Below are 22,126 nucleotides of genomic sequence, written 5' to 3' on the forward strand. Positions count from 1 at the left end.
AGACACCTCAAAGGAAAATGCAGTTTCCAATAAGATGACCACCTTGCCTTTAGGCACAGTAGGTCTCTGCAGAAGCAGTGCCAGCAGCTCTTGGGGAATCCCGAGTTAAACAGGAGCATCTCTTGTTCAAAACATGGAAAGGCAGTTCTTGCAGTTTTACCTAATTAAACTGGCAAAGTCACAGATGAAGTTATGAGAAGCTTGTGGAGCAAGGATTAAAATAACCCAAATAACAGAGATCTTGTAAAATAACCCAGTTAACATATATGTCATAGTTTGTGGAAAGGTACATAAAAGAACATCTGTGCTGGACTGTTGATGTTTTTGATGAATTGTTTTAAAATGTAGCTCATGCTTGACACACATAGCAACAGAAGGACTCAGAATATGAGTACTACAGTAAAAAAAAGTTAATATAAACACAGTAATTCAGATTAAAGTGAGGCCAGTCAGGTGCACTGTTCATGTCTTTGCATGGTGTTGTTATGTGCTGATAATGTTGTAAAAATGGTCAATGGCTACACAGTATCATGGTGTTGATCCAAGGATCTGGCTGTATTTTTGGTGGGTTAATGACAGGTGGACCCTGATCTGGTTTTCCCAGAAGGAGCCCTTTCCTCTCCTCCCCAAACTTACCCAGTCCCCTTTCCTTCTTGTGACAGGCCTTCCCACTGCTCTCTCTCCGTGTTACCATCAATGGCTAATGCATGGCATACCTCAGCTACAGTCATGGCAAAGCGAGGGAATGGCATCAGGCCTGACTGCCTGTCCTGTGTTGTATTTCCTGGAAATGCCATTTGCTTTGGCTCACTAGCAAAACTCAGGAGCCTTTGTGAATCCTAGAATTTCTATTCTTCATGGAGTGGAAGGGTGGATATTACCTAGACTTGTGTTCATGTTTCATGTGAGGTATGTGGTATGAATCCTCCTCAGGTTACTTTTTGGCCATGGAATTAGGCAGTAATAATAGTTAGATATAATGCTGTACATCGCTTTAACAAATGTATCAAAACTTTGAGTTTTGTTTCCGTCAGACTGCTTTCATGGTGCAGTATCATGTAACTTTTCTTCATTTAACATCTAAAGACTATAAAGTACATGTGGCTTAGCTTTTTTATTAGTGTAACTTTGATCAGTAACAGCGTAGTCATTATACTGGAAAATAATACTGAGAGAAACTGAACAGAAAGAGAAATAATGATGGCTTTGGAAAAGCAAGGATTTTGGGAATACTACATAGTTGCTACTACTCTTACTGAAAATATGGTCATTATCTTCAATGTGACCAGGACTGGGACCCTGAGATTAACTAGAACTGTTCTTATTTATGCAAATGTCTGTTAGGAGGCTCACTGTTTATTTGAATGGGGTTTTTATTTAAAGGGGACATGTCTGCTTCTATTGAAGTCCTCCTTTTTTTCTTTTTTTCTTTTTCTTTTTCTTTTTTCTTTTTCTTTTTTCTTTTTTCCTTTTCTTTTTCTTTTTCTTTTTCTTTTTCTTTTCCTTTCTTTTTCTTTCTTTCTTCTTTCTTCTTTCTTCTTCCTTCTTTTTTTTCCTTTTTCTTTTTTCCTTTTTCTTTTTCCTTTTCTTTCTTCTTTTTTCTTTTTTGTTTTTTCTTTTTCCTTTTTCCTTTTTTCTTTTTCCTTTTTCCCTTTTCTTCTTCTTTGCTCTTCTTTTTCCTTTTTCTTCTTCATTTTCATTTTCTTCTTCTTCTTTTTCTTTTTCTTCGCCTTTTTCTTTTTCTTCTTCTTTTTCTTCCTCTTTTCCTTTTCTTTTTCTTTTTTCCATATGAATTTATGACACAACTAAGTGATGGACTGTTTCTCCTTCCTTGTCCTCTCATTGATCTCTACACTCTGGAAGGCGAGCACACCCTTGGCTGCAGCCAGCCACCTGACTACATCACTGCAGCTCTGGAGCAGGGAGCGGCGGGCAGCTGCATACCACGGGGTAGCTCTCTGGCAGGAGGCTTACTTTTGCTTCACTCAGACATGTCAGGACAGCAGCTTGAAATGCTTTGTGAAAATACAAAGTGAAATGAAAAGCTTCTCCCATGGCTTTCCAAATGCTGCAGTAGGGATGTCTCCAGAACGTAGTACCAGGAATTACCCCAATGCTTTTCAGGTTCACAAGTGCAAGGGGTGCAGATGCTCTCCCTTGGCAGTTGTGTGGAAATCCCAGAGCTTCACATCCTAAAAAGCTGAAAAAGTAATATCTCAGTAGGTATTCTACCTGACTGAAAGTCAACAGTGCAGTTAGGAATGACAAGTAGAAGAAGGGAGAGGGATTTTCTTCTTCCTGAATGTTTTGTCAAAGATACTATGCCGTATGGCAGCAGTAGAAGGCTTATTGTAAAGGTGAATAAAAGCCTGTATGTACCAAAAGAAGAGGAACTAGAAGTCATGCGGTAATGCTGTTAACATAATCACTGTCAGAACAATGATTGCCCAAGTTACCCATGACATAAGTTAAACCTCTTCAGAGGTTTACTTCCTTCACATAAGGAGGTCACCAAAGTCAACAGTACTTCATTGCATAAGCAAAGAGAGCAGAATTTAGCCTCTGTTATGGAAACACAAATCTGAAAATATGAATCCCATATTATTGAATAGCAGTGGCTTTCTTGTTCAGGTGTGAATTTCTTATTTTATTCCCTTTTTAAATCTAGTTTTATCTAATAAATTCTATCAATTAATTGCCAGGAATCACATTCCCTTTTTCCTTCCTTTAAATTGAAGATAAAGCTATTATATATTTCCATTGTATTTCCTCTTTCACTACCTCTCATCTCATAGATACAAAGTCAGTCCCATCTTTGGGTTCAAAAGTAATGTGTAGCATCATCTCAGACTATGAAATCACTGGATGGAAGAGCCAGTGTTTATGTTCTTAAATGAAAGGAGAGACTTTTCAATAATAATTAATGCAGCCCTGATTAAAATTATTGAGATTATGTTCAATGTTTATTAAATGAGAGTAGAGTTATTTTAAAGTGTAATTCTTTTGCAAATCTCTGTTACAGGGCATATCTGCTGATTTAAAGGCATCCTGATTAATGTTTGCACTTGTAAATCTCATGAATTTGAGGCATACCTAGCGGGATGTCAGGTCAATTAAATTTTTAGCTTGTGTTGGTAGCTGGCAAGAGACAGAATTCTATCTGCATATTTCAGGACTAATGAGAAGTTACGTGAGCATTTTCTTTCAGGCAGCTCTCTGAAAAGTCCATGAATAAGAAAAGCTTTACATCACCTAAAACAAATAGTGCTGTAGAAAAATTGAGATGGCATCCTATTTTGGAGGCAATACACAAGATAATAAATAAAATAAAATGGAAAGGTTAATTCAAAATGGGGAAACAGGTGCAGCATATATGAAGGAAAGCTCTGAAACAATAGAAATAGTATTGCAAGGGTTAGATGTTTTGTCCAGAAGGAAGACAAGTAATGTGCTTTTTGCTTCATTTATGTGTTCTTCATATGCCACAAAATATTTTAGTCATGTCTGCTTTCTTTTGAGGTTTTGAGGTATTAAGTAATGACAGCAGTTGTGGCTTGCTTGTGAATCTTCCTGAGAATCTACTGTCTGTTTTACCTCTGTGTCTGATTAACCACAGGACAAGCCATTGTAGCATAATCTTGTGGGTCAATTTTGGTGAAGTATTTGCAGTTTGAGAAGAGCTTACTGTATTCCCATTGTAGTGGTTTAGGGATCTGTTCAATGTTGTAAGGCCTGAAAAAATCACAGAGGAATATCAAACATGGTCATACAGGGAGCTCTTCACACATACATACCTAGTCTGGAGAAACCATATTTGTAGGTCTTCTCTATGTAAATGTAAATGTAAATGTAAATGTAAATGTAAATGTAAATGTAAATGTAAATGTAAATGTAAATGTAAGTTCTTCTAGACCAGTTTCCAGCTCTGAGACACAGCATCAAAATGCCTGTTTTCATCTCCTGTGTAGATTTGTGAGTACTCTCATACTTTCTGACTCCAAAGTGATTTTTTCAGGAGGTTGGATCCAGAGAGCTCTCTCTCTCTCTTATTTCCTCTACTCCGGCCTTTTTATGTGTCAAAGACAGAAGCTGATAAACACTGTGCACTTGAGTATGTGTATATGTAGAGATAGGAGGAACATCTCCTTCTGACTACTTAAATGCCACTTACACTTTTGAAATTGCTACCACTCAAAAGAGTTCTGGACTGGCCACCGCCTTAAGGATGAATTTAATCAATAGAGATCTACAGCAGTTCAGGAGTTAAATGCTGTGCTTTCCCAGAGAGTAGAATTTCCTCCTCTCTCACGTCTAATTGAAGGGTACCTATCTATGATCTACTTTAAACAGATTTTGTATTTGCTGCACCCAATGTAATATGTCAGATTAAAGCCTAATTGATATTAATTGTCAGTTTGACAGGTATTTACGCAATACACCTGTGATTTGTCCATGCTGCAACATCAAAGAACAATGTAGTCCATTGTCAGTCTTGCATTTTTTTCTTCCATCTGGAAGACCAATTCATTGTTCGAGAGTAAATGTGGAGTATCTTTCAGGAGGTTTGCACTGGCATGTTTCCTGCCCAATTGCGATCTGACTAACAATGGAACCAACCTATGCTGATTTTGTAATGGTAATTCCAAAACGATCAGGAATCACTTTGAAGCACGTGTTTTCTGATAAGCAAGTTCCAAATTCTCATAATCCTGCTACAAAACGGTCCTTTTACATTTTGTAGCATGTGAGATCTGACTCATCTTTGCATTATGCTCTTCAGTTTTATCTTGATGTAACCCCTATCAACATAATTACACTGGCATAAAGATGGAATGGGGAAATGGTGAATCATGCCCACTAACAAGTCCATTGTGAAAATATGGGAGTTATTCTTTTATCTGCAAGGAGATTTCTCAGATGGACTAGTCACCAGAATGGGGTGATTCTGCCAGATAGACTCAGATATTCTTTGCTATTTTTAGCAACTCACAAGAAAACTGAGGTGTATTCACCAAACCATCTCTCAGTGCAAAAAGCAGATATGCATCAGAAGTCAATAACTAGGAATGGGAAATTACAAAGTAGGAACTTGATGTCATTGATAAGGCCAGGGTGTGGTGCTCCAATCAAAGACAGTATTGAATATAATTCTGACATTATATTTCTTTTTGACCAGCTTGCAGCATATGCAGTGTACAGTTACCTATAGAAGAGATGAGGAAGGGAGAAAATAATTATGAATGGTAACTTAGGGCAACACTGAAATACAATGGAGGAATCATAAAAATAAATATATTTTAACCATCACAGTGCTAGGAGAAACTACAGCCCCCGTACTGCAGGGGACACAAGATCTTGAGGCATCAGAAAAACCTGGGATCGCAGTGTTCCTGAAGCAGGGTCTGCAGCATGAATTCAGAAGAAGAGTGCAGCAGAGAATATGATTTACCCGTGCCAGCCATGCAGTCTCTGAGGGAAGTTCGAAGGCCTGAGTTTTCTCTGAGACATGTAACATGATTCTCCATACCCTAAATTATGTCTAGCAGGCAGGATTTAACCTTTAACTGGCACAATTTCAGTTATATCAAAAAAAGATCTCAGTTTTCTGCCGCAAACAAACAACTCTAAATTAACTGGTCTGAATAATTGAACAGGGGTTTGTTTGTTTGTTTACTTCAATTACTGTTTGTGGTAGTGGTGGGTGGAAATGAAATCTTGCCGCTGCTTTCTGACTTCTATCAGATTTATAGCTTTGTTCCTCTCTGAACCTTTGTATTGCATGCCATTCTTCATCATATTTATCCATTGCTTCTTAAATTTCTCTTTATTTTTCATTCCCTAGGATCTAGTGTATCACATTGGGCACTGTAGTACTCTTGATCCAATAATACTGTTGGCCTTTTCAGATCTTCTGTGAGAATGTTATTTTTTTCTCTAGTCTTTATTAGTTAATTCTTTTTCTTATGTTTTTGAGTCTTTTATATTTCTCTGAATGATTCTTTGCAGGAAAAATCTTCTCCAATTTTCATCATATTCCAACATCCCGACTTCTGTAATATTATTGGCATGTCAGATGTGCCAGTTTTTGTTGTTCTCAAGATGTTCTTTGTTTACATGTCCTCTGGTTCTCAAAGTGCTGATTTTATATGTACTATTGTGACTACAGCTATCTTTCATTTTAAATGCCAGTGTCACCATGCAAAAATTATTATACTAAACATCATATGAGCCTGTCTCGTCTTCAGTTTATCTTGCCATGTATGTGTTTACTGTTTACTCCCATAGCATTGGCATCAGATATTTGTTCTTTTGCTTTGCCCTCTCACTTTACATAAGTTAATGATTTCTTTGCTATGTATTTTTAATTACTGCAACATATTTGTGAGCACCCCAGCCTACAAGATTGCCCTGTGCTCCCGGCTCCTGTACACGTTTTACCCTGCAAGGTCAATATGCTGTTCCCAGTTCTGCTTGTTGTTGCACTGGTGGACACGTAGTCCTTCCACCTTCTTCCTCATTCCAAAGTAATGATTGCAGCCCTAGTTTACATTGGTAACAACTGAGCTTTGAGCCTCTGTTCCACTTTCCATTCTTAATTTGGTTTCTGTGGCCTAGTATTTGTCCCATGCTCAGCCATCAACTCTAGGCTCTGGAGCTGAACAGCAGGTCATGGTCCAACTTGTCTCTCAGGAGTTTTTCCAGTGTTCAGTATTTCTGCCAATGTTTTATTTTGAGTGGTAATTCATTGGTTCAGTGTAGAAGTCTGCAAGAACTGGAAGTGTTCCTGCAGCTACCCAAAGCCATGAAGGAGTTAGGCAGCCAAGCCAGCAGCCTCTAAAACAGCCAGCCAGTTGATGCCTATGGTAGAGAGGTGCTGCCTGACCCTGACTGATTCAAGTCTGTTGCTGTATATTTAACAATTCATTCTGCACGTGTGCGTGTCTGAGAAGGCAAAACCAGACTGTTATAAGACTGTTTCATCAACTCTTGTTGGCTGAAAGTGTGAATAAACCTTGTTTAAGATGGGTGTCCAAGCTGTTTACATTGGCTTTTGAACTACAGCCAAATTAAATTTCTGAGGAGGTTGCTATTGCTTTCTAGAGATGTGACCCTCTATCTTTGTTCATCAGCTCAAAGGTATTTACTAATCATTGTCTGGGTTTGGCAGAAGAACATCAAGTAAAATAGGTGCTTTGTATTTTACACAGTCTTGGTAAATATATGTATTAAAATACAACATCCTTTTATTTGAACAATATTCATAAGAGAGAATATTAATTATTAATAATGTTAGAATATTACTGGTTTGCTTTATGCCTTAGGAGATGACAGTCTCTGCGGTAGCATTAATTAATAGGTAGCTTGGCTGTGTCGGCAGAAAGCAAATAAACTCCTAGCAGATTATTCAACATTAGCATATAGTCTTCCATCTCGTACTGTACTTTCAAAGCAATTCTCATCCACTGTGTACTGCAACCTTGCACTAACCTTATGTTAACAAATTTATAACTTGGAAATTATTCTGCTGACATCAATGGTATTACACCATGCAAAACCTGTTTAAAATTAGATCCAAGGTATTTCATTTTTTAAATTTTAAAATGTGTTCTAAATACTATTCGCATGCTTCAGTAATTGATGGTTTGGGATTCCTTTTCTTTTTCTGGTTCAAAAATGAAGGCTTTTTGAATGTCTTTAGACTGGTTTTCACCTTTCTTCTTTTTATACTTAAGATTGTTCCCTTAGGCAAAATCACTGATTTCCTATCTTCCCCTTGCAGTCCAGTTATATTATGAACCAACAAACTGAATTGGCTGCCAGTTCATTCTTGAATATGGATTCTTTTTAATGCAAGCAGAGCAGGCAGAAATCTTTTGCTTTACAAACCAGAAACTGCCTATCTGTCTGTATACACAGAGTATTATACGCTAGAAAAATCAGAAATTTAAAAAAATAGAAACCACACGAGTTAAAGGAAATTTATTAATGTACAAAGACAAATATTTTGGAGCTGGGTAATGCAAGCATTTCAGGATCTTAATTTGGCTCTCTTCTTCATATGTTGAGAGAGAGGTTACCTACTCAATTTGTCTAACCAATACCCAGAGCATGTGAGATGTTTCAGGGAGGTTGGACTGTCCAGAAATGTAAACTGCTCAGCCCTATCAGATATCTGCTGGGCACATGCAACCTGCCACACTTCTGTGTTTTCAAAGGCACGTGAGTTTACCAAGCTGGCCTGAGCTTTCACCAGGACAGCTGAACCAATATACCTGGCAAAGCTATCAAAATCCTGCTTTTTTGGAGTCCCAGCTATAAGATACAGGACAGCTAGATCTTTCTAAAGAGTCCACAGTTCCATTTGGCAACAGCCAAAGCATTATGGAGAAATAGTGCCCCAAGGGAGGCACCCAAGAGCTGGGGATGGAGCCACCAGGTCTTGTTCTTTATCCATTTCTACCTAGACTGGTAGAAAAAGGGGCCAGGGGACAAAAGGGACCTTTCTGATGCATGAGGTGTCAGGATGCTGCTTTTGACCCAGTGTCCTGCAAGGAAGAGAAAAAGGAGACATGGTTGGGCATGTGTCCTCCAGGGCTGCTGGGACACCGCCGTGGCCTTTGCTAGAGGCTGGCTGAGGCCCCAGGAGCCCTGTGATGGGAGAAAGCTGAGCTGAAACAAGCAAGTGCTTTTCCTGTAAGGAGTTTTCTTGTTAATCTGCTGAGTGACACGGTGCTTACTACCGTCCTTATGGGCCTCCTGCCAACTACTGCTTCTTACAAGGAAGGCCGTGTCAGATACTTCAGGGGAGTTGATAGCCTGAAGTCATCTCAGGGCTGTGTATTCATTGGGTGGAGAGCCTCCCAGAAAGGAGAGAGCTTGTCTAAAATTTCCACAGGCCTCACAGCAGTGCTGTGACAGCCCAGCAGCTGAGCCCACCAGCCTTGGGAGCTCAGGAGCCAGGAAGAAGTGGATAGGGGATCGAGATGGCAGGGGGAAGCTCAGGTAGTAACCGCTCATGGAAATCCAACCTACAAGGGTCGTGCACGTCGCCAGTGTGAAGATACTTTTTTTTTTTAATTGTTTAAGTTGCACCAGAGGCAGTAGTGTGACCTGTGGATGACTTCTCCATTCGGATCTATGGAATGCAGAATAAAGGCGGGAGGGAAGGAAAAATGCCATGAAAGAGACACATCTATGACTACTTCAGCTGTTCTGTAAAGAAACTTTCATTCCTTACAATTAAAGGTGAAATGACCCTATTGGGCTTATTTCCAAGTTTGACATGGTATTGATTCCTCCTCATCTGGATTTCAGATTGTTCTGAACATTCAAGTATGCTGAGCTTTTACTGTAAATACTTCAAGAAGAGTTTTTCTTTTTTGTTGTTTTTGCTGCTCATTTTACAGCTTCCAGAACAACAAACCTTGAGTCTATGATAGCTAGTAACTTGCCTGTTGTTTCAGATGTTACCAGTAACAATTGTCCTCTCTCTTCAGTTTCTGTATGTTACTTCTGTTTTATAGCTGTAAAGAATCACAATTGCACTGGGATTTTTTTTTTTTTTTTTTTTTTTTACCAAGAGCTAACTTTAATGTGTCTTTTTTCACTTCTATCAGATAATGGAATGACCAATGAGGTGTCCTGACTGTCTTCCAAAGCCAAGCAGAATCTGGTGGTGCTAAGTTTAAACTCTTAAACTACTTCTCTTACAAGCTCACACACTTCTTTGCAGTCACTTTTGGTGAAAGATACCCACATGGCAAGTCTTAAGAGTCAAAAAAATTTCAGTTTTTGTTAACACAGACAATTCAAAACAATCCCAAAGTCAAGTTGGAGGGACCATAGCATCATCCTGCTCATAAACTATGATTTTTTCAGGTTTGGGTTTGACAGCTGGCCAAGCCTTTGTATATAGCCTGCAAAGGTCCATTCTGATTTTGGGGGATTTTCATGCACTGCAAGGAAGGTAGCCTGCATTTGTCCCACCCATTGGGGAATCCTGCATGAACATACTTCAGTATCCTTTTTGATTTAAAGGGATAAATTTGATCAAGACCTAATGAATCTCCTGAGATAGTAACCTCTGAAGAAGGCAGAAAAGTGCCTAAAATAAGAAGGTAGTGATAGGTTTGCAACATTACACATAGCAAAATTATTTTCATTGGTAGTAGAAGCATGAATGGGAGAAATATTTTTTGTCTTCATTCTACTAGGATTTCTGTGCCTCCATGACATCAACAGCAGAACCCCTGCCTGGAGAAGAAAATAGGAAACACAGAGTGCTTTCATTTTTCCAGTGAAAATACTTTCTCCCCCAAAAGACCACTTTGGTCTTCCTTATTATGAAAAGTAAATACTTCTTTATAGTTTGAGTATAACCACACTTTAAACGGCTGTTCCCTGTCACCTGTGTTGTAGCTCTATTTCTGCAATGAATGAAGCTCTCTTTCACAGACTGCACATCAATTGCAATTTTTTAAGTGCTTTTGGTTCCTGTGGGTTGAAATGTATGGTATAAATTTAAGATATTAAATCATTAAGAAGAATAAGAGCATTACCAGATGCTGATGCTCATGTTATAACTATGCTGTTAACAGCAAGTTGGAAGACACCTACATTTCATCTCTGGTGCAGGTATTACATTTGTAAACCCTTTTCATTAATTGCACATTAAAAGTCATGAGGATGTTTAGCCCCAGCTAATCCCACTGTACAGCAGTCCAGAACCTTCCTGATCTTATAGTTTAGAATTTTCTTCTAACCTCCCACTGTGATGGCATTTTTGGCAAGCTCTATCTGCTCTTATACCGCTGGCCTTCACTTAAATAGTTCTTTCCTTTGGTGATGCAATAACTTCTTCTCCCAAGTGACTGTAAAGCATGCAGTTATATCACCTCCCAAGTTTTAGTATGGTTGACTAAACAAACAAAATTAATCCTTGTGTTCTTAGATGTTTCTGCACCCTTTGACCCTTCTTGTAAGTTTTGTCTGTATATGCTTCAATTCCAGTTTGTTTTCATTTAACAACACTACCAAGAGTAGTATTTAAATACTACACAGTATTTGAAATAAAAGACACAAAAATCAGTATCTCTCATACGAGCAGTAATACACGTGTACTTTGTCTGGCGACACCTCATGCAATGCATACTAAGGTTGTGTTTCCCTTCATGGTTGCATCACACTTCTGATTCACAGTCACCTGTGATGAACAGGTACTTCTAGGTTCTTCCTTACACCACTTATTTCAAAATACAGTGAGCCTTTTGTTTCTAGTCTCTAAATGAATTGTCTCAAGTTTTTCCTCTTGACTCTCGAGTCCTTTCTATGATGGCAGCCTTCATGCTGAGCCAGTTGTTTCATTCTAACCTGGGCTTCCTCTGTACTGATGTTTCTCCAATTTAAGCCATCACAAACTTTCTTCAGCTTGTCTGTAATATTTTTGACATTATAGAAAGTGCCTGTAATGATAATTAAGACAAACGCCATCAGTTACTTAATATCAGCCTAAGACTTCCCCTTTTGTGACCAGTTGCCACCCCTCTTTATACATTTTATTATTGCTCTGCTGTACCTTCTCCAGTGTAGCTGTTGCTGGAAGGATAAATTATCCTATATTGTGCCCTATCATGTCACAGCTAGAACACTCTTAATAGCAAATGTAGGGTGAAAGCTACTCAGATGCTTCTACATTGTGCTGTAAGCTATGAGACGGAAATATCTTTTGTAGTGACAGCATGGCTCAGTAAATCGATGTTTGCAAGAAAGAGTTGATAATTCTTCCATTTTTTATTCTTTCTGGATAGAGTCAGTGTCACTGGTTTATTCTGTCACATCTGATCCCCAAAAAAGAGAAACAGAGATGCTTTCTGCAAGGCAAGCAATTCGTGCAAGTCTTCTTTCAACACTGGGTTTAGTTTTTGTAATTTAAGTGTGTACTTTACTTATTTGCACCAAAAGACCCTGCTTTAATTTGAATCACAAAAGAACTCAGCATCAAGTTCTAGATTACTTTCTTCCTCTGTATTATATAAAATTATACACCTTTTTTCCTTACTTGCATTTTCTTCCCTCGGTGGAATACTGGCATTTGTTTAATTTAACAAGTCAGATGCTGCTACTGCTGCTGCTAAGAGTAATTGAGGGTAAATTAATACTTGAAAAAACTTCTCCATAATTATTTAAGTAGCAGTAGTTGTTGGTTGGATTGGGATTGTATGTTTGTTTTGAGGATTTTTGGGGGTTTACGTGCATATTCTTACTTTTTTAGAAATCAAAACAGTAAAACAAGTTAGTAACATTTTGCTGGGGTTTTATTTGCTTCATTTTTCAGTGCTCTGAGTCATGTTCTACATGAATACCCATGAGCATGAAATAATTACATTTTGCTTAATGCTCTTCCTCTTTGCACTTCTAGCAGCAGTTCCACTGACTGGTTTGTTACATTAATTTAACCAACAGACAGCACAAAGCTTCTGTTTTAAAATTAGTGCCAGTCTTGGATATTTCTTTAATTTTTTTCTTGTTTTCCAATTCTCAGTCTGAGGTTTGGTCTTGCAGGCCATTGACTACTTCTGCACTTCTGCTAAAATTAGCAGGAATACTCCTGTGCATCAGGGCCAGAGCACTTGCAACCTGGAGAGGTGAAAATCCACATTCTGTAGGTTGATCTCTCATTGTTTTACCAATATTTGCAGTACCAAACCACTGCTATAACATTCCATAGCCAACAATACAGCTGACTTAAGTGTGATGTTACTTTCATTCTTCTACTTACCTTTATAAACACATCCCCCTTTATTCAGCTAAGCCAAGCTTTGTTGGCCATATGCTGCACCATATACTATAGCTCATGTGATGCTCCACAGAAACTTTTGATAGGATTAACGGAATTATCCTCAATGTGAAATAGACCAAGCTTTATTAAAAATAAATCTGAAATGGCAGGGTAAAGATGCTCAATGTTTTATGTGAGATCTCAGACGAATGAGATGTCTGAAAGGGTTTTGAGTAATGGAGTGCAGGGGGGGAAGTTCTTTTTAATTGGTAGTGAATTCAGTTTTAGAGATTTTTCCTAATACTCTGAATCTCAGTATTCAAGAACAACTGCATGAAACAAACACAAATCTGTTGTATTTTTTAAACTATTTTTGTCCTATTTCCAGCTCCTCTTGTGCTGACATTCTACAAACTGGTTTTCTAAAAGGACTGTCACCATCAATTTTGCTTTTTTAAAGGACTTTAATTCTTTCAGCATGTTCATATGGTTTTATAAAGCCCCAGATACATGGCAAATCCCCTTGGTGTTGTAAGACAAGATTGCTGTTAAAAAATGTTTAGGCTTAGTCAGCTTCTTCTCACTACTGAAGTCATGAGGGACTCTGGGAAATGGTGTTTATACTAAGCTTAAATTGATAGGGCAAGTTTAATGCAATCAGGTCAAAGGTACAACTGCTTAGCTAGTCTCATCAACCACTCGGGTTTCAGCATCAGTTTATAAGAAAAGGCCTGTAATGATAACATCTGGCTGCGAGCACATGGGCTGCATTCTCCGTGCAGTGATTGAATGTAATTTAATGGTGGGGAGGAGCAAACTGAAGGGCAGCTTCATTCCTGAATTATGGTCCCCAATAGATAAGATATGACTGCCAGACTTTGATCAACCCTGTTATGAATTCATTTGATGAAGAGCCTTTCTCCAGCATAACCTGGACAGAGATGTCTTCCTTGAAGGAAGGAGTGCAGTCCATTGCAAGGGCTTGAGGGGAATGTCAGGTCCAGGACAAAGTTTCATGGTTTCCTAGTGCAGACGTGTGTGGCTGGTCACTGGGCAGGCATTACTTTCAGCAAGTGCCGAGTGACCCAGGACAATGCTGAGGAAATGGGCTAGACAGAATAACGAATGGGACTGCTCTACTAATGTGGGAAAGCATAATGTTCAATTATGTATTTCCTGTCTCCTACTACCTAGTTGGTGTGTGGCAACCTAAATATTCAAGATTACTGCCAGGCAGGCCCCAAAATATATACTTTTTAGGAGAACGTAGGTACCAAAGACATCCTGAGGGATTTTAATCATAGGCAAGTCTAGCCTGCTGATCTTCATTCAGACCCAAAGGAGTGCTTTTGCATATAGAATATGTCTGGTTTTGCCAGCCAAATAAGTTTGTCAACAAAAACATATTGCTTTCTTTGCCTTATTTGTACTATAGAAATTTCCTATATCATATCATTTTTATTTCTTTTCTGAGAAAGTTTCTAGACTTGGATCCACACTGGATGAAATTTTCTGTGTTGAATGTCTGGCCCAAACTGAAGAATTTGGGAAATTTCTGCCAAAATAATTTCCAATAATCATTACTGGAAAGAAAGTGAAACGGGTTGTTGCCAATGGACATCTGTAACACCCTGCTTTGAAGTGGGGACTTGAAATGTGGCAATGCTGTGGCATGCCATTGACATACATTCTTTTTCCTGTGAAAATCACTGCATGTTATGAGATTTAGAAAGAAATCGCAGTTTACACTCATTTAGTAGAAAGTCTTTAACTTTTCCAGTAAAATGTCAGAATATTCAATTCCTATTCAACATATTCAGGCTTCTGATGGTGCTAAATGAGATGTGTTATTTCTGGGGATCATCAAGCATACTCCCTCCACCCTGCCAACACCATCAAGTTGAATTGAATGAATGTGAGCCAACACACGGTGTTTTCTGTTGATTAGAGGAACTGCTTGGTACAGAAAATCAACATTGTCTCTGTTCCAAAGTATATTTCTTACATTGAGGCAGTATAGACTTAAAGCCTAGCAAATCAGTGATTATCTGACCTAACTGTTTTCAACAAAGGTCCCATGAAATTTTCTTTGGCTGCACACAAAACAAGGAATCAGATTCTCAGTTGCATCTGTCACCCAAAAAAAGGAGTATACTCATCTTTGTCTCAAAGAGCACGTGTGGGTGAGCCCTCTGTGAATGACAACATTAAGAAGATCCATAACAACCAATGTGGGACCCAAATATTGAATACACTCAGAGTACTTTGTCTAATTTCAGTCTACAAGTCCTTATAATCACATATGACACAAGCTTTACTCTGGGCAAGCATTTTTATCATTTTCTCTGTGCATGTGTGTGAATTGTTTCCATGTTTGTGTAAGGATGTTATTTATGATATGTTTACATTGGCTTTACTGATATTCAGTTTGTATTCTGTGGAGACACCTTTCATTCATGCCAAACAGAAATAAGATAATTATTGGCAGCCAGCAAATCTCTGTGGTTTTCAGACATTCATTAAGTAAGAAACTTCAACATACAGGTTTGGTTGATAAGGTTTTTTACTCCTTTTGAGGAATCAGAACTCAAGGAGACCAGGCAACTTATTCAATGGCAGAAGAGACCTGCTCTCTAATCATGGGGTAGCATAGTCCTGCTCCTGGTCCAAGGCACATCCTGTTACAGGATCAGCTCTTGTACATGGTAACAGGTAGCATTTTACATTCTTTTGTATACATATTCTTTTGGATACATATATTTCACTGTGCATAATTATAAATAAGGTAGTAAACCACTTTCTCATAGCACAGAAAACATTCAGTTAAAGCTTGGCTCACAGTTCTTCCACAGCTTTGAATTGTCTCAGTAGTGTTCAGTGCTTAGCTTAGCACATGTAGTGTGTTTTCTCATACAGATGGGATGAGACCCTACTTAAAGCAGTAATGATTATATACATCATACTTCTAAATGTATAAACTTCTTTGGAACATACTGGAAAAGCTAAAATACCATCTGTTAAACCAAAGAATCATACGTTGTAAGGGAGTGTTTTTATATATAATATATAAAATCCGACTGTATATGTGTAGGGAGGGTGAATATTTACACATCACATGTGTAAGACATAAATGATCCTGATGAACACGACTGAAGTAAATTATGTTAATGCTTCGGTTAGAACTATTTCTACATTAGTTTCAAAATGTTTTTGTTATACTGTAGATTCAACGACAGGAAGATGAAGGAATCTGGGCTTTTAACTGCTATGTCCACACTGCAGTGTGACTCTATGGGGATGTTCACAATCAAACATTTGGTTTAAGCGTTAAACACTAAAGTTTTCTTTTTAATTCCTAGGCCTATATAAAAACAAATTGGGAAAACGTTTACAATACTTCCTACTGGGGGCTTCCACAGTGACAATGTCAGAAATTACATCACTTTTCTGCTATTTGGTTTTTATTGATTTCAAGAAGAAGTATTTAAATAGCCAGCATGTAATTTTCCTCGTGGTAAGTGATAACCTTTGAAACAGACCTATTATTTCTTTCAAGAGAAGGATGCTTCTGTCCTGCCTCCAAACTAGTTGACTCTATCAAAGGAAGCCATCATCCATCCCCAAGTCTTGCCAGCCCTGAAAGATATGGAGGGATTCATCACTAGAGGGAGTCATTGTGTTCTCAGTTACCCTTCTTTGTAGTCAGAGCTTGTGGTGGATGGTCTTGCAACTGGTCCTGTGGTGAATGGTCCCATGCAGCTACCTGCAGGAAGGATGCTGTCAGCTCCAAGTAAGGAGAGCCTGTTGACCCTTTTCTTATTTTATGCTCCAAGTGTCTCTTCCTAGGTGAAGGACCAAGGAGAGAAGGCAGCCTTCATACTCTCTCTGCCTCCACTGGCATTAGGCCCCATATTGAAGGCTTTGTATTTGGGAGAGGGAGTAGCTAGCATACAGTCTTGCTATGCAATGGTGATGGGACAAAAACCAGGGTGAGAGAAGAAGTCCCAGTGGATAAGAATATATCAAGAATAGTGTGGCCAGAAGGACCAGGGAAGTGATCATCTCCCCGTACTTGGCACTGGTGAGGCCTCACCTTGAATCCTGTGTTCAGTTTTGGGGCCCTCAGTACAGGAAAGACATTGAGGTGCTGGAGAGAGTTCAGAGGAGAGTGATGAAGCTGGTGAGGGCTCTGGAGCACAAGTCTGATGAGGAGCAGCTGAAGGAACTGGGGCTGTTTAGCCTGGAGAAAAGGAGGCTGAGGGGAGACCTTCTTGCTCTCTACAACTCCCTGAAAGGAGGTTGTAGCATGGAGGGTGTTGGTCTTTTCTCCCAAGTAGCAAGTGATAGGATGAGAGGAAATGGTCTCAAGTTGCACTAGGGAAGGTTCAGATTGCATATTAGGAAACATTTCTTCATGGAAAGGGTCGTGAAGCACTGGAACAGGCTGCCCAGGGAAGTGGTGGAGTCACCATCCCTGGAGGTGTTTAAAAGATGTAGAGATGAGGTTCTTAGAGACATGGTTTAGTGCCAGTGTTAGCTTAATGGTGCGACTCAATGATCTCGAGAGTCTCTTCCAACCAAATGCTTCTATGATTCATTAAGGGGGAGTGAAAAAACCCTTCAGAGAAATGGGAAAGGTGAGAAATGGCAAGAGTCTGAAAGTCTCAGTAGGGTAAATGGAACAGGTGGTAAAAGAAAGGCACATGAGGGAGAGGGGTAGATAAATGGAGGTGATTTAGAGAGAAATATTGCAAGTGAAAAGGAGATATACAACAAAGGAAACAAAAACAGACAAGGGAAGATTAGGAGCGAACATGACTTCTTTAAAGGGAAGATACATAAAGATCTAAGAGAGAGGAACAGAAACATTTTTAACAATATTTGTGGCACTGAAGTAAAAAGTTACATTAATCGAAAAATCTTCACTGTCCGCCACTGATAGCTGAAGTGCCATGCTTACACTAACTTTATATAGCAATAATTGAGGACAAAATGGAGTTTGGAGGACCAGTTTGGACATGTGGTGGACAAATAAGATGATAAGAGAAATAACCTGTTTAGGCTTCACATCACATTTACAACAGATTCTGCCTTCCAGTGGATAGAGTAACCAGTATCTCCAGCTGTGGCTAGATAGGTAACAAAATCTACAAGAGCAGGTTAATCCAGCTCTTTGTTCCCCTCAGTCCATGCTGGGCATGTTGACTAAGACTGCTCTAAGACACAGGTCTTTCCTCTTCAAAGTGGCATGAGCTGTGCAACAGGTTCATGGTTGCTCTTTCTCCTTGGGCCAGGTCCCTGCGACATGCCTGTCTGTGATCTTCAGGCTTTTGGAAAGGTACCTTCACTCTAGGACATTCCTCTCATTTTCAGCTACTTGAGTCTACTGCAGCCTGTACTCTTGAATAGTCTAGTGTTTCTGTTCATTAAAATTATATGGGAAATATACAAAAGCATGTGGATTTTGTACAGGCCTATTCATATCTTTAAACAGAATGTAATTTGCTATTGCCAAATTAATCTCATTTATCCTGGTTTCATTTGTTTAAACCATGTGGGTAGCATTATTCATGTGCAAAGGAGTTGGCAAATGCTGCCAAATCCGCTAATACATCTGGCTGTTGAACATAGCATTTGGAAATTGAGTTGTTTGCCATACGCATTTTGTAGTATGCTAATTTCCATGACAACCCACTGTGATATTACAGAAACTTATGGCTTTTCCTGGAGAATAGGCAAAAATAAATTATTAACCTGCCAGTATCACACAGGGACTACCAGAAAACTGTAGTAAGCAAGACAGATTTGCAGGACTGGACTCTTTTGTTAGTGGTGGAAGTGATCCCACTAGCCTGTTACACCGTATAGTTAAAATGCAATTCCAAGTCTTTGCACTCATCTTTTCTTTTCAGCTTTCAGTTAAGAGAAGTTAATGGCATTGCTCCAGTTCTTTTATTTGTATGTGCATGTGGCTACAATAAATATATAAATCTTAATCACACTTAAGAATTCTAGATTAGGGCATCCCACATGCTACAGTTGCCTCTAAAGTAGCTGCAGCATTTTGACTGATTTCTGTAGAATATCACAGTAGTATTATCTTCATAAAAAAGCTGTGAGGTGCCCTGGTGGCTTGCCAGAAGCCCAAGGGCTGTATCATATTTACATGAAATGGAGCATATTGCCACCCTTGGCATTAACAGAAAGGTGTGTCCCAAAGACCATGCAGGTCTCAACATGCAATGAACCGTCTTAATCCAAGCAGACAGGCCAGAAACTGTATGTTTTCTACAGCCAATGTATTTGTCCACCTACCAGGGTGACAGCAAACTTAATTTCAGCTACATTATTTGTATGCTAAGCAAGCAGTTAAAAAAAAAAAAAAAAAAAACAACAACAGTGCAGCCAGTATAATTATCTTTTATCTCACATGAGTTCAAAAGGAGGGCTTTCCCACTGCCATTCTGTTTTCATAGCCGTCTGCTTCAAAACCATTTTGGCTGTCGGTGTTTTTTGTGGAAAATTAAAAGGGGGATGACTGTCATAGCTTCTTAATGACATCTTAGGACTATTTTATATGCTAAGTCATTCATTCATATCTTTTACAATGTAAAATCATGCTGATGTCATACAAATAATAGTCATACAGGACTGCCAGCATGTTTGCAAATAAATGTTGGAGTTCACAGCAATCTTTTTTTCTCATGCCAAAGACAATTAAATAATTTAGGTCCGTTTTCTTCAAGCACTTTCTCTGTAAACAGAATGCCTCCTTCTATATCTGTTAATGGCTAATAGGTGAGAGTCCACAGACAACTGTACATTGCACACTTTCATTCATTATTTATATACAAATGAAAACTGAAGAATCATAAAAATAATTATGGGAAATTATTTTCTATCAACTCTAAATAGTTTTTTAAATATAAGTAAAATTTCAACTCTGTGTAGGGCCCCCTTGTAAAGAACACTATTGACCTGTTACAGCTTCAGGTAAATAATGTCTTTTCTTGGTACCACTTACTGTGTAAGTACTAGCTAGTAACTTTTCTGTCATGATACTATGGCTTTTTGACTTGTTGATACTCTTAAGAAGTATGTGTAGCTAATGAAGACTGAAGCCAAGCAATGTATTTCATTACATATACAGCTGATGTTTAGTAAACCTGACAAGTGAAACAGAAATATGCTAAAACATGCTTGCATCATTTTACTACTTTGATTATATCTTTGTGCATGCCTGTATCCTCGTATGACTCTGATGCAGAGTGCATTTCTTCTTTCGCTCATGTTAATGTATGTGTAGTCTGCTAAATGGAAGACCTATCGGTTTGTGGTTTGGTTTTTGGGTTTTTTTTAAACCTAACAAGAAATTATACCAATTTATATCACTTTAAGGATTTCAAAAACCCACCTGTACCATGAAGTATCTTTACATGCAATTTTGAATCAGTTTTCAGGAAGGAAGTTGGTGCATCAATTAACTGCTTAAGCTCCTGAAATAGCATATCATGTAAGATCAGTTTATAATGTATCTGAAATACCTGAAAGCCTGACAAACTTTGTATTTGAAATCAAGCCAGCATCCAGACCTGTTGCAGTCATGGTGCTCAGCTCTGGTTCTGTAGCGCATGATGTCAGATGTGCCTGACTGTGCAAAGGCATTAAAGCAAAATTCACCAGTCCTGTAGGTGTTTGGACAAAGATGTCAACCTCCATCTCTTGGAAGCAAGTCATGTCAGCAAAATAAAGTTAGCTCATCGCATTCTTAAAAGCCTGATTTTAAAATCACACTTAAACAGACATCTCAGCATTTAGTTTTATTAGGTGTACTTTTGGTGTTTGATGAAACATTTATTCCCTGTCCATGACCGGTTGTGTCACGTGTTGCGGTATCAGATAACGATGCTATTCACAGCAATGGGGGCTTCATGCTCTGTGCCTTTCCAAGTGTTTAGCGGTGGACACCCACAATGAAGCAGCAGTTTACTTTCCAGTTGATGTGCAGTATTCCTCTTGCAGAGTAGGTGTTCTCAGTAATGATTTTGGCAAACATAAGGCACGGTCAGGGTTGTCTTTGCAGAAGAATGAGGAATGCAATCCTCAGTTGCTAACAGGTGAAATATGGCTCTCTTAATCAAAGTGACCCACTGCACATCTATTTCAAATCTGACATGTTATTTAAACTTGTGTGTCTGCTGTTTCTGATTACAGTACCATTCAGAGTGTCTGAGTTTCAACACAGTAAGATGGCTGCAGTTGAAAGGGAAGCATTTCTTTTCCACTTCCTGTGAAGCTGTGGTCCAATGGATATACTTCAGCCTCCTAGAAAACAGGGCCTATTTATCTGAAACAGCTCAAGATAAAATAGAGCCAGTTGGCATGACATGTCACATCTTTTCAAGCACAATATATTTTAAAGAGAATGGGCCAAGTTCCTTCCCAGCATAGCTCCATAGAAACCTGCTGGTTTGATTTGGCAGATAGCCAAATATAAACACTGTTATAGAAAAGATTCATTTGGAATCAAACATGGAAAACTTTTGAGTTAGGTTGATATCTGAAAATATTTGCTCAGTGCAATTAAGACATTTGAAATACTTGGCTAGATTCACCTCAGGGTTTATAGTAATACTAGTATAAGCTTTGTGGTGGATCAGAGCCACAAGACCATGCAAGTGACACAAGGTAAAAGTGACCAAAGTCTACTTTGCTTCAGGGAGTTTTCTGCAGTGGTCTGCAGATGACCCCAAAGCGGGACATGCTCAATGGGAAGATGAAGTGACTGTTAGGTGAGAAATCTCCTAACACATTGCCTTTCCTTCAGGAGATGCCACCTTTTTGAACATACATGGAACTCAAGCGGGAATTAAAGCTGCAGAAATCAAAGTCCTTTCTCCACCAGTTTCCTTCTACTAATAATCACAGAACTACAGAATCACGGAATCACAGAATGGTTAGGGTTGGAAGGGACCTCTGGAGATCACCTGGTCCAACCCACCTGCTAAAACAGGTTCACCAGAGCAGATTGCACAGGAATCACTGGAGGGGGAAAAAACAAAAACAAAAACAAAAACCAACCAACCAACCAAACAAACAAACAAAAAAAACCAAACCAAAAAAACCCGTTTCTTTAAAGGTCAGGAGTTTCTTTTTTGCCAATTTATATTTGAATGACACAAGGGCAAGAGGCACTCCAGGGTGTTACCACACTTCAAGAGGTGACTTCAAGGCCAGCATGCAACACTATCTTGCAGTATTGTCTCTTACCATTGTTCTCTGTTGCTTGAATATTTGGAGGGGTCTGTCATGTTTTGTCATTGGACTTCAGCCTTTGGGACAGTATGG

At 38.8% G+C, this 22,126-nt stretch overlaps 1 protein-coding gene across 1 annotated transcript in view; it reads left to right on the forward strand.

Moving 5' to 3' along the window:
- The window catches only part of GMDS (GDP-mannose 4,6-dehydratase), a gene marked incomplete at both ends in the record, with an annotated part of 414,283 nt that overhangs the window by 371,946 nt on the left and 20,211 nt on the right, over positions 1–22,126 (forward strand). The window lies entirely within an intron of this gene.

Source organism: Nesoenas mayeri (assembly GCF_963082525.1).
Source record: "Nesoenas mayeri genome assembly, chromosome: 2".
NCBI lineage: Eukaryota > Metazoa > Chordata > Aves > Columbiformes > Columbidae > Nesoenas > Nesoenas mayeri.